Genomic DNA, 13,031 nt, shown 5'->3' on the forward strand with positions numbered 1-13,031 from the left:
CCATAGCCGTTCAAATTTTCCTGCCTGGCCCCTATGTTGATAAATGTACTTTTTCATGCTTAACATGGTTCCCATCTGGGTTATCCATTCCTTTAACCTCGGGGGGGGGGGGGGGTCACTCGCTCTCCAGTGTTGAAGGATACGTTTATGGGCCTGGAAAAGGGTTCTACCTATGGCCTCCTTAGGGTTCGCCTCTATTGGGAGGTCGTCCAGTATACCTAGGATACACACCTTTGGATCTTGTGGCACCGCCACCATGAAGGCCCCATTGAGAGTATCAATGACACTCTTCCAATATCTATGCAATTTGGGGCAGCGCCATAGTAAATGAATGAGATCTCCCCGGTCCCTGGCGCACCTGGTGCATTGATCCCCCTCCCCAATCCCCATCTTGTACAGTCTGGCCGGTGTGCGGTGCACCCTCATTACAATGTACAATTGTGACAATCGCTGTGCCGTATTCAGCGAGCAACCCTGTATTGCCTGTAGGGTCTCAGCCCATTGGTCCTCCTCAAATACTGCTACATCCCTCTCCCATGAGGCAGTCACCTTTGCCGGGAAACCGGGCAAAAATGCGTTAAGTAACATAGTGTATGAACTGGATATAAAACCCTTGTAACTGGTGACTTCTATCACATAGCGAAAGATTGGGGCGGGAGATTGTATCCAGGGATTGTTTCCTGCCTGTGCCTTCATGGCATGTCGCAGTTGAAAATAATGAAAATACATAGCCTGGGGGACACCATATCTTTCCCTCAGCTCTGCAAAGGAGAGCAACTTACCCCAAGTAAAAATGTGAGTGAGGTGGATCACTCCGTAACGTCTCCAACGTTCAGCACAAGTCAAACCAAGCAGCTCCCCATAGTACCAGTTATTCCATATCGGACTGTACTCCATGAAGCCCTCCACATCTTGTAATTGGCATGTTTTATTCCCCATTTTCTGAATTAGGGCATACGTTGAAAACTGCTTGTTTGACTTGGCGACAATAAGGTCTCTAGGCCCGCAACTACCCCACCTGAGCCCGTAGTGTGTTTCAGGAGAGCAGGGGTGGGATCCCCCCTCCCCCCATCTCCCCTCCCCCCATCTCCCCTCCGTTTGATTTGGCGCGAGCAATATATTGAAGTTGGGCAGCTAAATAGTAGAACCATGGGTTGGGAAGGGCCAGCCCTCCCGCCTCTTTGGGTTTCTGAAGCTTTTCCAATCTTATTCTGGGAGGTTTGTTAAGCCAAAGAAATGCTCTAAATAAGGAGTTAATGATTCTAAACATTTTAAGTGGAATTACCATTGGGGTGTTATGTAAGATGTACAATAATTGTGGCATAAAAATCATTTTGATGTTTACTCTACCTATCAATGACATTTTTAATTTAGCCCATATTTTCGTTTTATCCCTGATCCTACTTAATAACGGGGAGAGATGTGGCTGTGGGGTGACCCATATCCCTAGGTACTTAAACTTTGTAGCCACCGGAATGTCAAGCAATGTGGGATCTTGCGAAGAGGTAGAGTCTAATAACATAATATTTGATTTGGTCCAATTAATCACTAAATCCGAGAACGACCCACATTTCTTAACCACCTTCATGGCCTCATCCAGGGACCTCGACATATCCCCCAATAGCAGCATGGCATCGTCAGCATATAAAATTAGTTTTTCATGCAGCTGCCCATACTTAAAACCCGTTATTAAAGAGTTACATCGCACCAGAGCTGCCATGGGCTCTATGGCAATGGCAAAGAGTAGAGGGGACAGGGGGCAGCCATGTCTAGTCCCTATATATAGAAGAAAAGGAGTAGACACCCGTCCAGCTTCCCTTATTACCGCAGAGGGGGAATTATATAATAGTTGAACCCACAATAAAAAGCTAGGTCCAAACACAAATTTTTCAAGAGTCACCCACAGGTACCGCCATTCAATGCTATCAAAAGCCTTATGGGCGTCTAGCGACAGCAGCGCCCTGTCACCCACATTATCTGTGCGGGACTGCATATTAAGAAATAAACGGCAGAGGTTAATTGCCGTAGACCTTTCAGGTATAAAACCCGATTGATCCGAATGGATGATGGAGGATATCACAGTGTTAAGTCTCAGAGCCAGCACTTTGGCCAGGATTTTGATATCGTTCTGCAAGAGCGATATCGGCCTGTACGAACCAGGGTCTAGTGGGTCTTTCCCCAGTTTGAGAAGCAATACAATGCTGGCTCTTCTCATAGATTCTGGGAGGCTATGTGACTCCCTTGCTAAGTTTAGTGTGCGGAGTAATTGAGGCAATATTACATCTCCAAACTGCTTATACACTTCTATTGGAATGCCATCATCTCCTGGGGCTTTGGAATTGGAGAACGAGTTAGTGGCTATAAACATCTCTTCTACCGTAATGGGAGTTGGAATCACTTTAACATCTGCAGCAATAAGTTACGTTTTGATTATCCAGCTGGTTAAACAACACATAGACAATAGTGTATATATATATATATATATATATATATATATTTTTTTTTTTTTTTTTTATGTATATAACGGTATTTGAATTAGGATATGATTCAAGACTTGACAGTGCTGTGATGGCATCTAGCAGAAATCACTGTTCTGAATAATATGTTGAAATTCTGTAAAACCTGTAATTTTTTTTTATTTAATCCCTAAGTAAAATCACTGCATGTAATAGTATAATAACAGTACATTAACCATTCAAAATACTGCTCAGCCATAAGAATATTGCACAGCCATCGTATATTTCCTTGTTCTCCTGAAACTTGCTGGAGGTGCATGGTAGGTGAGGAATCTTTTTGCATATTTGGTGATGTCTAATTTCACCATTTCGGCATAATGTCTTTACAGCTTACAATTCCATGTGTATTTCTGATCTTCAAGCCTCCCTTGAGGTTGTCCTTTGGTGATAATTAATGGGTCCTTCTCCAAAATTACAAAAGGCATTTCAGGAAACTGCTTGTCCATATCTTGAAATGTGCCCAGATAGTCAATGACATTATGCCAATGGAGACTCCAGCAGTGGAAGATAGCACTGACCCAGAATAGGTCCATACTACGTGTCTTGCTCATTACTCTCCCAATAAGTTAGTTCCATCTCTTTTGTACATTTCTTCCTTCAAGCATTTCCCAGATCACCTTTAGTCTGCTGCAGCTATAGGGTAGACCATTATTTCCTTCCTTGATTACCCCAACCCCAGTTATATTATGGTTTTAAATTGCCTTTTCAAAGTCTATGGCTTTTAAGTTACATATTCCCTTTCTCTGTATTGTTTTCTTTGATGTGATACAATACTTATTCTCCAATAGCTAACTTACCATTTTTGTATATTGTAATGCTCTTAAAGTGATTGTAAAGGTAAATTTAAAAGTAAATAAATAACAAACATGTCTATACTTAACTGCTCTGTGCAATTCCATTGCAGGCGCAAACCTCTTCTTTTCAGGTCCCCCGCTGGTGCTCCTGGCCCCTCTCCTCTGTCCAGTGCCACCACAGCAGAGGGACAAGTTTAACAGAGCTAAAGTGTGGTGATGATACAAGGATATGCAGGCTCCAATGTGAAAAAATAATAAATGCACATTTTTTATTTTATCAATGTGGGTGCAGTTATTCTTTTTTTCCTAAAGGTGGATTATGCCTTTGAAGATGATCTCCACATATTGGGACCAAAAATACTGGTCAAAAATATTTTTTCACATATATGTTGAAAAGGAATAATACCATACTTGTTAAGCCACATATATGTGTATTAAAATGCCTTACCACATGTTAATTATATTATTACCATGCCAGATTTACTAAAATGACAGGATATTACATACGAGTCTTGCTATGTATACAGCACATGCTGATTATGCAGACAAGCTTGTCACACATTTTAGTCTGATGCAGGAGTGTGGTGGGTATTATTAGAAGCACCATCGTGGGAAGCAGTGATATCAATTTTTCATCACAGTTTAAGTGTAAAGAATGTGATGCGTTACAGCACCATAAGGAACACCCAGGATGAAACTTCAACTACGGATGTTTTATACAAATACAGGCTGTAACTTGAAATGAATGTCTTTCTTGTCTCTTAAAATGATCTTCAGCTCAGAAATATATACAGACTGAGCGTTTTTTTTTAAATAAAAACACAAAAAAAATGATAATAGAAATCTAAAATGTAAAGACTTACGTCCGAGTATGACAAGTTTGGTCAAGAAGGCTAAGACAAGTGGATAATGAATGACAGCAAATGGTGAACAATGGATAAGCAAGCAGCTGGTTAATGTCCTGATGATCAGACAGAACTCTCAATCACAAGGCCTGCCTGTTGTTCTTTAAGTAAAACAATCGTTGGTTGATATTTACCACCTCCTAGTTACATTCCACAAAGAAAGAACCCCAGTACATGTATACATGTAAAACTCAACTGTAAACCTACCATGTCACATTATATTTGAAAGCTGATTAATCGGTTTGTGCAGACAGCATACACTGAAAAAAATTAAATAAAAAACAAGAAATGTTTAATTTACATCCACTGTAAAAAAAAAGATGATGATGAGGATGATGTGCCCTTTATACGTTTTACCCTTTTGGTGCCAGATCCATTTTTATGCACATGTTAAAATGTGCATTCTTGGTCTGAAGATTCCTAAAACCTCCAAAACATAATATATTTTCTGAAACTAAAGAACCTGTAGAATAAATTGGTGTAAGTTCCAATTTTTTATGTCACATTTGTATTTTATACCCAAGCACACACAACACATGTGTTTGAAATCATATGTGCACCTTGGGGGGCATTTAAAAATATGTTTTGAGTGGTTTTAATGTACTTTATTAAACTTTAATTTAAAAAAAAATACTTAAATTATACTAAAGTCTTGCTTTGTTTTTCTTTAAAAATAGCAAACACGTTATACTTAACTGCTCTCGGTAAGGGTTTCCCATTGTAAGTTGTTATAGTTTACTTTTTGTGGGGAAGCAAAGTCATGTTTTTGATGTGGTTGTATACCCATTTTTTTTTTTTTTATATATATAATAAGGCTTACCTGTAGGTAAAATGAATATCTCCTAAACCTGATATCAGTGGCACATGTGCTGTGAATGCCAGACTGAAAGTCTGACGCCAAACCCTGCTGGACCTTGCTAGAAAGAACACTCACAGTGCCAGAGCCGCAAACTCAAAAGACACGCCAAGGGCAAAATGTCAGCTCCCTCTGTGTGGACTGGCCTCGTTCTAAGGTAAGTATTTCATAATGAGCTAGTATTTAAAAAAAAAAAATTCTGAGGGTATACAACAGCTTTAATGAGCAACACACCTATAAAAATATATTACTAATAGCACTGGGGTAGTTTAATTTTTTTTATATTCATTACTTTGAACTAGGCAAGAAGGCTGATGATGATCAGAAAATTCCTTAATAATAGATAAGATAACAAAACTAATATTTATTTTTTAATAATTTTCATATATAATAAATATAATAAATATATTTTAAGTAGTAGGGTGGTATAGCTAGGATTATGTGATTAGTCAGTCTGTGGTGGTGGTACAACAATAAAATATCAGTAATATGGCAATATAATAATGCAAGATGATGTGCCCAGTCCAACTGTGATTCCTTCAAATACAGTGGTATCAACAAATCTACAAATTATGTAATTTGGAAATATGATTTAATAGATGTATTGATGGACAACATACTGTATTTGTGTTATGCAAAAAAAAAAAAAAATTAAACCACAATTTGCTACATCTGGAGATGAGGTTCAGGATGAACATGAGTTGTTTGTGGTTTGAAAGAATGCCAAACTAATGTGACAGTTCATTTTATTATGAACAAAAGAGTCCACTCCAAAATGAACACACCTATGTTTAAGAGACATAGTTGAGAAATCATAGAGTCAAGTGCTTCTAGGGAAAAAGAAAGTCATCACCCTCACCCGTTTACACTGCCTCTTACCATCAGGTATGGACCCCCACACAGATGGGTCAAAAACGCAGTTGCAAAATACTCCTGAACAGGCATTCTGTGGGGATGTTTCACCACTCCCCACTTACGGGCACAATCTCCAAATAGGCTCCGCTAGAATCTCCAGAGTATTACAGGAAAGATAAAATGCGTCCCTTGTGTAGTACTTTAAACTAAATTTATTAGTTAACAAGTAATGCGCTCACTTCAATGTAGATGTACAACCACATATCTTTAAAATACACCATTGTTTCCAACCAACAAAATGTCCGGCGTGTCCTGATATGAGATGGTGTCACATGCAACAGCTTCTCCCTATGAATTTCGTCATCTATGATGCTATGATGCTGTTCGTAAGGCCCCTGAGGACATCATTCTACTGTCCCCCTTCCTCCCTGCAATCGTATGGGACACATCACAGCTCCCAGAAGATTCAGGAGGCACAGTGGGGCTCATGCATGCGCAGGTTTCAGCCTGCCACATCGCTGTGCATTTATTAAAAGTCAGCAGCTACACAAAAATGACTGGAGCTCTGCTTTAAATACTGTTTATGTAGTCACTACAATATTTTAGTGTTTGTTTCAGTGAAATAAATATACTCTAATGTTGATTCTTTGATTCAAAGTTAGGTGGTGCAGCCTAGTGAAAGTGCTTAAATAATGCTAATATTGCTTAAATATTGCACACAGTTACCACAATGTTTTGATAGCTTTTTAATCTCATAGTGCAGAAAAATCGGGTGGTAAAATATATGAATCGTTACAAATAAGGAATCAGACTTTTAAAGTGATTGTAAAGTCTTGCTTTTTTTACTTTAAAAATAACAAACATGTTATACTTACCTGCTCTGTTGCAGTGGTTTTTCACAGAGCAGTCCCAATCCTCCATTTTTCGGGTCCCTTTTCTGTGCTCCTGGCCCCTCCCTCCTGTCGAGTTCCCCCACAACAAGCAGCTTGCTATGGGTCACCTGAGCAGAGTCCGTTCAGATATGGAGCTGTAGTCCATCCCCACCTCCTCTCTCTCCTGATTGTCTGGCTGACTATGATTGACAGAAGCGGAAGCAAATGCCACTGCTGCTGTGTCTCAGTCAATCAGGAGGGAGAGAAACTCCTGGACATCACTGGACAGAGATGGGGCTCAGGTAAGTATTAGGAGGGCCGAGGGAGCTGCTGCACACAGGAGTTTTTTTTTTTTATTGCTTCGAATGCAATAAGATAAAAAACCTTCTGATTTTACAACTCCTTTAACCACTTAAGGACTGAGCCTATTTCTGAGATGTGTTATTTATAAGTTAAAAACTGTTTTTTTTTCTAGAAAATTACTTAGAACCCCCAAACATGATACATTTTTTCTAACACCCTAAAGAATAAAATGGCAGTTGTTGCAATACTTTCTGTCACACTGCATTTGCGCAGCGGTCTTAAAACCACACTTTTTTGGGGAAATCCACTTTTTATAATTAAAAAATAACAGTAAACAGGAAAGTTAGCCCAATTTTTTTATATTGTGAAAGATAATGTTATGCTGAGAAAAATGATACCCAAAATTTCACGTTTCAAAATTGCGCCTGCTCGTGGAATGGTGACAAACTTTTAGCCTTAAAAATCTAAAATTTTCTTATTTATTCACTTTTTTTTTATGTGTCACTTTTATTCCTATTACAAGGAGTGTAAACATCCCTTGTAATAGAAAAAAGCATGACAGGACCTCTTAGATATGAGATCTGGGGTGAAAAAGACCTCAGATCTCATACTTACATTAAAATGCAATAAAAAATAAAAAAAGTTTTGTTATTTAAAAAAATTGAAAAAAATGGCCCTTTAAGAGCTATGGGCGGAAGTGATGTTTTGATATCGCTTCCGCCCTGCGGTGATATGGAGACGGATGGGAGCCATCTTCCCTTCACTCATCCCCATATCCAGGCAGGGGACTGATGCGGTCACCTCTGCCACTGCTGATGGCTCTGGTAAGTGGCGTCGAAGACCAGAGCATGGCGGGAGGGGGAGGTCCCTCTCCCACCACCGATAACAGTGATATTGCAGTGAATCCGCCACAGAGACCACTTTTATCTTAAACAGGACAGCTCACTGAAGAAGAGGGTATCGGTTATGGCAGATAGCTGCTGCCATAACAACAATATTCTCCTTCAAAGTACCGACGTATAACAATGGTGGGCGGTCCGGAAGTGGTTAAGGTACCAAACAGGATGTGTAAAAACAAAATGTTATTCATCACCCAAAAAAAGTTAAATTACGCATGGCCATGAATTATAAAAATAATAATTGTTTATTTTGTAACAAACTAAAAAGCTTAATTATATTAAACCTCTGAATATTGTACCCCAATACCATTGGCAAGCAATAATATTTTTGTTACACAAATGTGTTGAAGCATAAATAATTTCACATCCTAGTACTTGCCATTCAGCGGAATTGGGGCAATTTGACGTGTGTCACAGTAACAGCAACTTCTGCCTACTTGGGAATATATTGGAGGTGTACAGCAACTGTTTTGCCACTAGGGATGAGCCGAACACCCCCCGGTTCGGTTCGCACCAGAACTTTCGAACGGACCCCAAATTCGTACGAACTTTAGAACCCCATTGAAGTCTATGGGACTCGAACGTTCGAAATTAAAAGTGCTAATTTTAACGGCTAATATGCAAGATACTGTCCTAAAAAGGGTGTGGGGACCTGGCTCCTGCCCCAGGGGACATGGGTCAATACCTAAAATATTTTTAAAAATGGCCGTTTTGGCGGGAGCACTGATTTTAATGACGATTAAAGTGAAAAAAAAGTGAAATATTCCTTTAAATATCGTGCCTGGGGGGTGTCTGTAGTATGCCTGTAAAGTGCCACGTGTTTCCCGTGTTTAGAACAGTCCCTGCACAAAATGACATTAAACGGAAATAACATCATTTAAAACTGCTTGCGGTTTTAATGTTATATCTGGTTCCTGCAATATGGTTGAAAATCATTGAGAAAAATGGCATGGGTAGCCCTCCCTGCCCATTACCAGCCTATTTGGGTCTTGTACGCATATTAAGGGGAACCCCATACCCATATTAAAAAAAGGAAATGCGTGCGGCCCCCAGGCCCTATATACTCAGAACAGCAGTATACAGGCGGTGCAAACAAGACAAGGACTGTGTAGGTTTGTTGTGTTAAGTTGAATCTGTTTGTAATTTTCAACTGGTACATTTTTAAAGTGTAGCTCCAGTCAAAAAAACTATTTTTAAGCTTTTTGGAAAACATAGGGAAGGGTTATCACCCCTGTATAATTAGTTTTGTCGTCCATCTTTTTTCATCTCACTTGCTGTTGTCTCCTTCCGTTTGCAAGTAGGAGATGTTTGTAAGTTGGATGTTTGAAAGTAGGGGCCTGCCCTATATGCTCTGCAGAAATGGCGGAACAAGGTGTTGGTTTTGCCACAACATTTAAGCCCTCAAAGTGACTCTTGGTGGGCGCTGGAGCGCCCTGCTGTGAACGATTATATCAAGAATTGTAATTACATGCCATTGTTGAACAGTGGTAGAAAAATTGACCTTTGGTGGTTGTGGTGCTGGTGCCACAACACTATAAGTCCTCACAGTTACTCTGGGTGGGCACAGGAATGGGCCCGGCTGTGAAATATTATATCAAAAATTGTAATTAAATGCCCCTGTTAAACAGGGGCAGAAAAATTGGGCCTTAGGCACTGGTGCTGGTGCCACGACACTGCAACCTCTCCCATATACTCTAGTTTTATTGCAGAAATTAGCCCTGCTGCAAAGCATTGCATCAAAAATTGTAATTAAACGCCCCTGTTAAACAGGGGCAGAAAAATGTGGCTGATGGCATCACCAAGAACCAGAAATGTTCTTCCAACATATCAGCGGAGGAGGAAGAGGATAGACAATCAACATAACAGGACAGTCACTCAGCATCAGCATAGGCAGTCTTGAAGGGATGTGATATTTCCAAAAAAATTATTCGGTTACATCAGCTTCCGGTGCTTGGTAGCTGTGGGTTATCCAAGACTGATTCATCTTGATGAAGGTCAGTCGATCAACTGATTCGGTGGACAGGCGCACCCTGTGATCGGTAACAAAGCCACCAGCAGCACTGAAGGTGCGTTCCAAAAGAACGCTGGATGCAGGACAGGCCAGTAGCTCAATTGCATACTGTACAAGCTCTGGCCAGTGATCCATCCTCAAGACCCAGTAAGCCAGAGGATTTTCGGTGGGAAAGGTGTCCAAGTCTGACCTTGCCCCTAGGTATTCCTGCACCATGTAAATCAGACGCTGGAGATGGTTGCTGGAACCGATCATACCTTGGGGCTGCGGACTAAAAAATTGTCTGAAAGCATCAGTCAGACGGCCACCTTCTCCACCGCTCCTTCTGACCGATGCCTCAGCAACACGTTGTCCAGGACCAGGAGTTTGTAACCTTCCAGTCTCTGGGAACACGTTGCACAGACCTTTCTGCAAGGCCTCCCGGAGACGTCTCATCCTCTGCTCCCTCTGTGATGGCAAGATAAGGTTGGCAACCTTACCCTTGTACTGTGGATCAAGGAGAGTGGCCAGCCAGTAATGGTCCCTCTCCTTGATCCGAAGAATACGAGGATCCTTCCGCAGGCTTTGCAGGATCAGGGAGGCCATGCAGCATAGGTTAGCTGAGGCATTCGGTCCGGAGTCCTCTGGGTCACTAAGGACAACATGATCCACAGCTACCTCCTCCCAGCCACGTACAAGTCCACGGGTTTCTTGGGACTGTAAATCATCCCTACAAGACTGCTGCTGCTGCTGATGCTGAGTGCCAGCCTCCACCTTCATGCTGACACAATCATCCTCCTCCTCCTCATCCTCTTCCTGTGTGATGGGTGGCACAGCAGGAACACTGTCTGGATAAAGGGGAGGCAAGGAAGTCCTCCTCTTCCTGCCTCTGTTCTGCCTCAAGTGCCCTGTCCATTATTCCATGCAGCGTATGTTCCAAGAGGTGGACAAGAGGTACAGTGTCACTGATGCATGCACTGTTACTGCTCACCATCCTTGTGGCCTCCTCAAACGGTGACAGGACAGTGCATGCATCCCTGATCATGCCCCACTGGCGTGGTGAGAAAAAACCAAGCTCCCCTGACCCTGTCCTGGTGCCATAGTCACACAGGTACTCATTGATGGCCCTCTGCTGCGTGTGCAGCCACTGCAGCATGACCAACGTTGAGTTCCACCTGGTGGACATGTCACATATAAGGCGGTTCTTGGGCAGGTTCAACTCCTTTTGGAGCTCAGCCAGCCGAGCACAGGCATTAAATGATCGGCGGAAATGCACACAGACTTTCCTGGCCTGCTTCAGGACATCCTGTAAGCCCGGGTACCTGCCCAAGAACTGCTGCACCACCAGGTTAAGGACGTGAGCTACACAGGGCACATGGGCCAGTTGTCCTTGTCGGAGGGCGGAGAGGAGGTTGGTGCCATTGTCGCAAACCACCATTCCTGGCTTAAGCTGGCGTGGCGTCAACCACCTCTCGGCCTGCCCCTGCAGAGCTGACAAAACATCCGCCCCAGTGTGGCTCCTGTCCCCCAAACAAACCAGCGCAAGCACGGCATGGCATCGTTTTGCCTGCGTACTTGCGTAGCCCCTGGAACGCCTACGGAGCACCGCTGGTTCTGAGGACAGAGCACTGGAAGAGGCCATGGAGGAAGAAGAAGAGGAGGGGGTGGAGGAGAGAGGTGTGTCACAACCAATAGTAGCATTTTGGAGGCGTGGTGGCGGAACAACCTCCAACACTACTGCACCTTGTCCTGCATCCTTCCCAGCTGCCAGAAGAGTGACCCAATGGGCCGTGAAAGACAGGTAACGTCCCTGTCCATGCCTGCTGGACCATGAGTCAGCGGTAATATGCACCTTACCGCTGACCGCCCTGTCCAGTGAGGCAAGGACATTGCCTTCCACATGCCGGTAGAGAGCCGGAATTGCCTTCCGTGAGAAAAAGTGGTGTTTGGGGACCTGCCACTGAGGAACCGCACATTGTACAAACTCACGGAAGGGGGCCGAGTCTACCAACTGAAAAGGCAGCAGTTGAAGTGCTAGCAATTTAGCCAAGCTAGCATTCAACCACTGGGCATGTGGATGGCTGGGAGTGAACTTCTTTCGCCGGTCCAGCAGCTGGGGCAGGGACATTTGCCTGCTATAATCGGATGTGGGTGTACTGCTAGCAGAGTGCCCGGAAGCACTTGGCTGTGACACACCTAATTCTACACCTTCATTCCTCTCAAAGCAGATTTCAGAGAGGACTGAAGGTCTAGTGGGGTTGGAGATGCCAGCTGATTAGGAGCAAGGAGAGGTCCGCTTTGTTCTTTGGTGTGGGTCTTTGAGGTACACTTGCCAACGAGATGCATGGCAGGTCAACATATGTCTGGTCAAGCATGTGGTGCCCAAGCGGCTGATGTTTTGGCCACGCGAGATACGCTTGAGACATATGTTGCAAATAGCAGCGGTGCGATCTGATGCACTCGTCTCAAAAAAGGCCCACACCAAAGAACTTTTAGAGTAACGCGCAGAGGCAGCGCCCTGCACAGGCGGAGCTCTGCGGTGTGATTCAGTTGGTGTGCTGCCCCTAAGCTGGCCCCGGAGGGCATCCTGCCTCGTTGGACATGTGCCTCCTCCTCCTCCTCCTCCTCCTCCTCTCTCCTACCAGGCACCCACGTGGAGTCAGTGCCCTCATCATCCCCTCCCTCTTCGTCGCTGTAGCAAACCTGGCAGTATGCTGCAGCTTGTGGAACATGACTGCCAGATTGCTGTCCTTCTTGAGCATCCCCTCTCTCTGCATTCACGCTACTGCCTTCCTCTAGCTGAGTGTCATCATCAGAGCCTACAAAACACTGGGCATCCTCCTGGAGCATGTACTCAACACTGTGCTCAAAGAGTTCAGGAGACTCCTCAGGAGGACGTGGTGGGTCTAGGGAAGGAGTCACTGATGATGACATTGAGACGAGGGAAGACGATGCGTTGACAGCTGCTTTGCTAGTACCCTGAGACTGGGTGAGAGAGGATGAGGAGGATGAAGAGGGCTTGGTCATCCACTCTACCAAGT

The sequence above is a fragment of the Lithobates pipiens genome, unplaced genomic scaffold (genome assembly GCF_037356315.1).
Source record: "Lithobates pipiens isolate NorthernLeopardFrog02 unplaced genomic scaffold, aLitPip1_a1.2 Scaffold_8, whole genome shotgun sequence".
Lineage (NCBI taxonomy): Eukaryota > Metazoa > Chordata > Amphibia > Anura > Ranidae > Lithobates > Lithobates pipiens.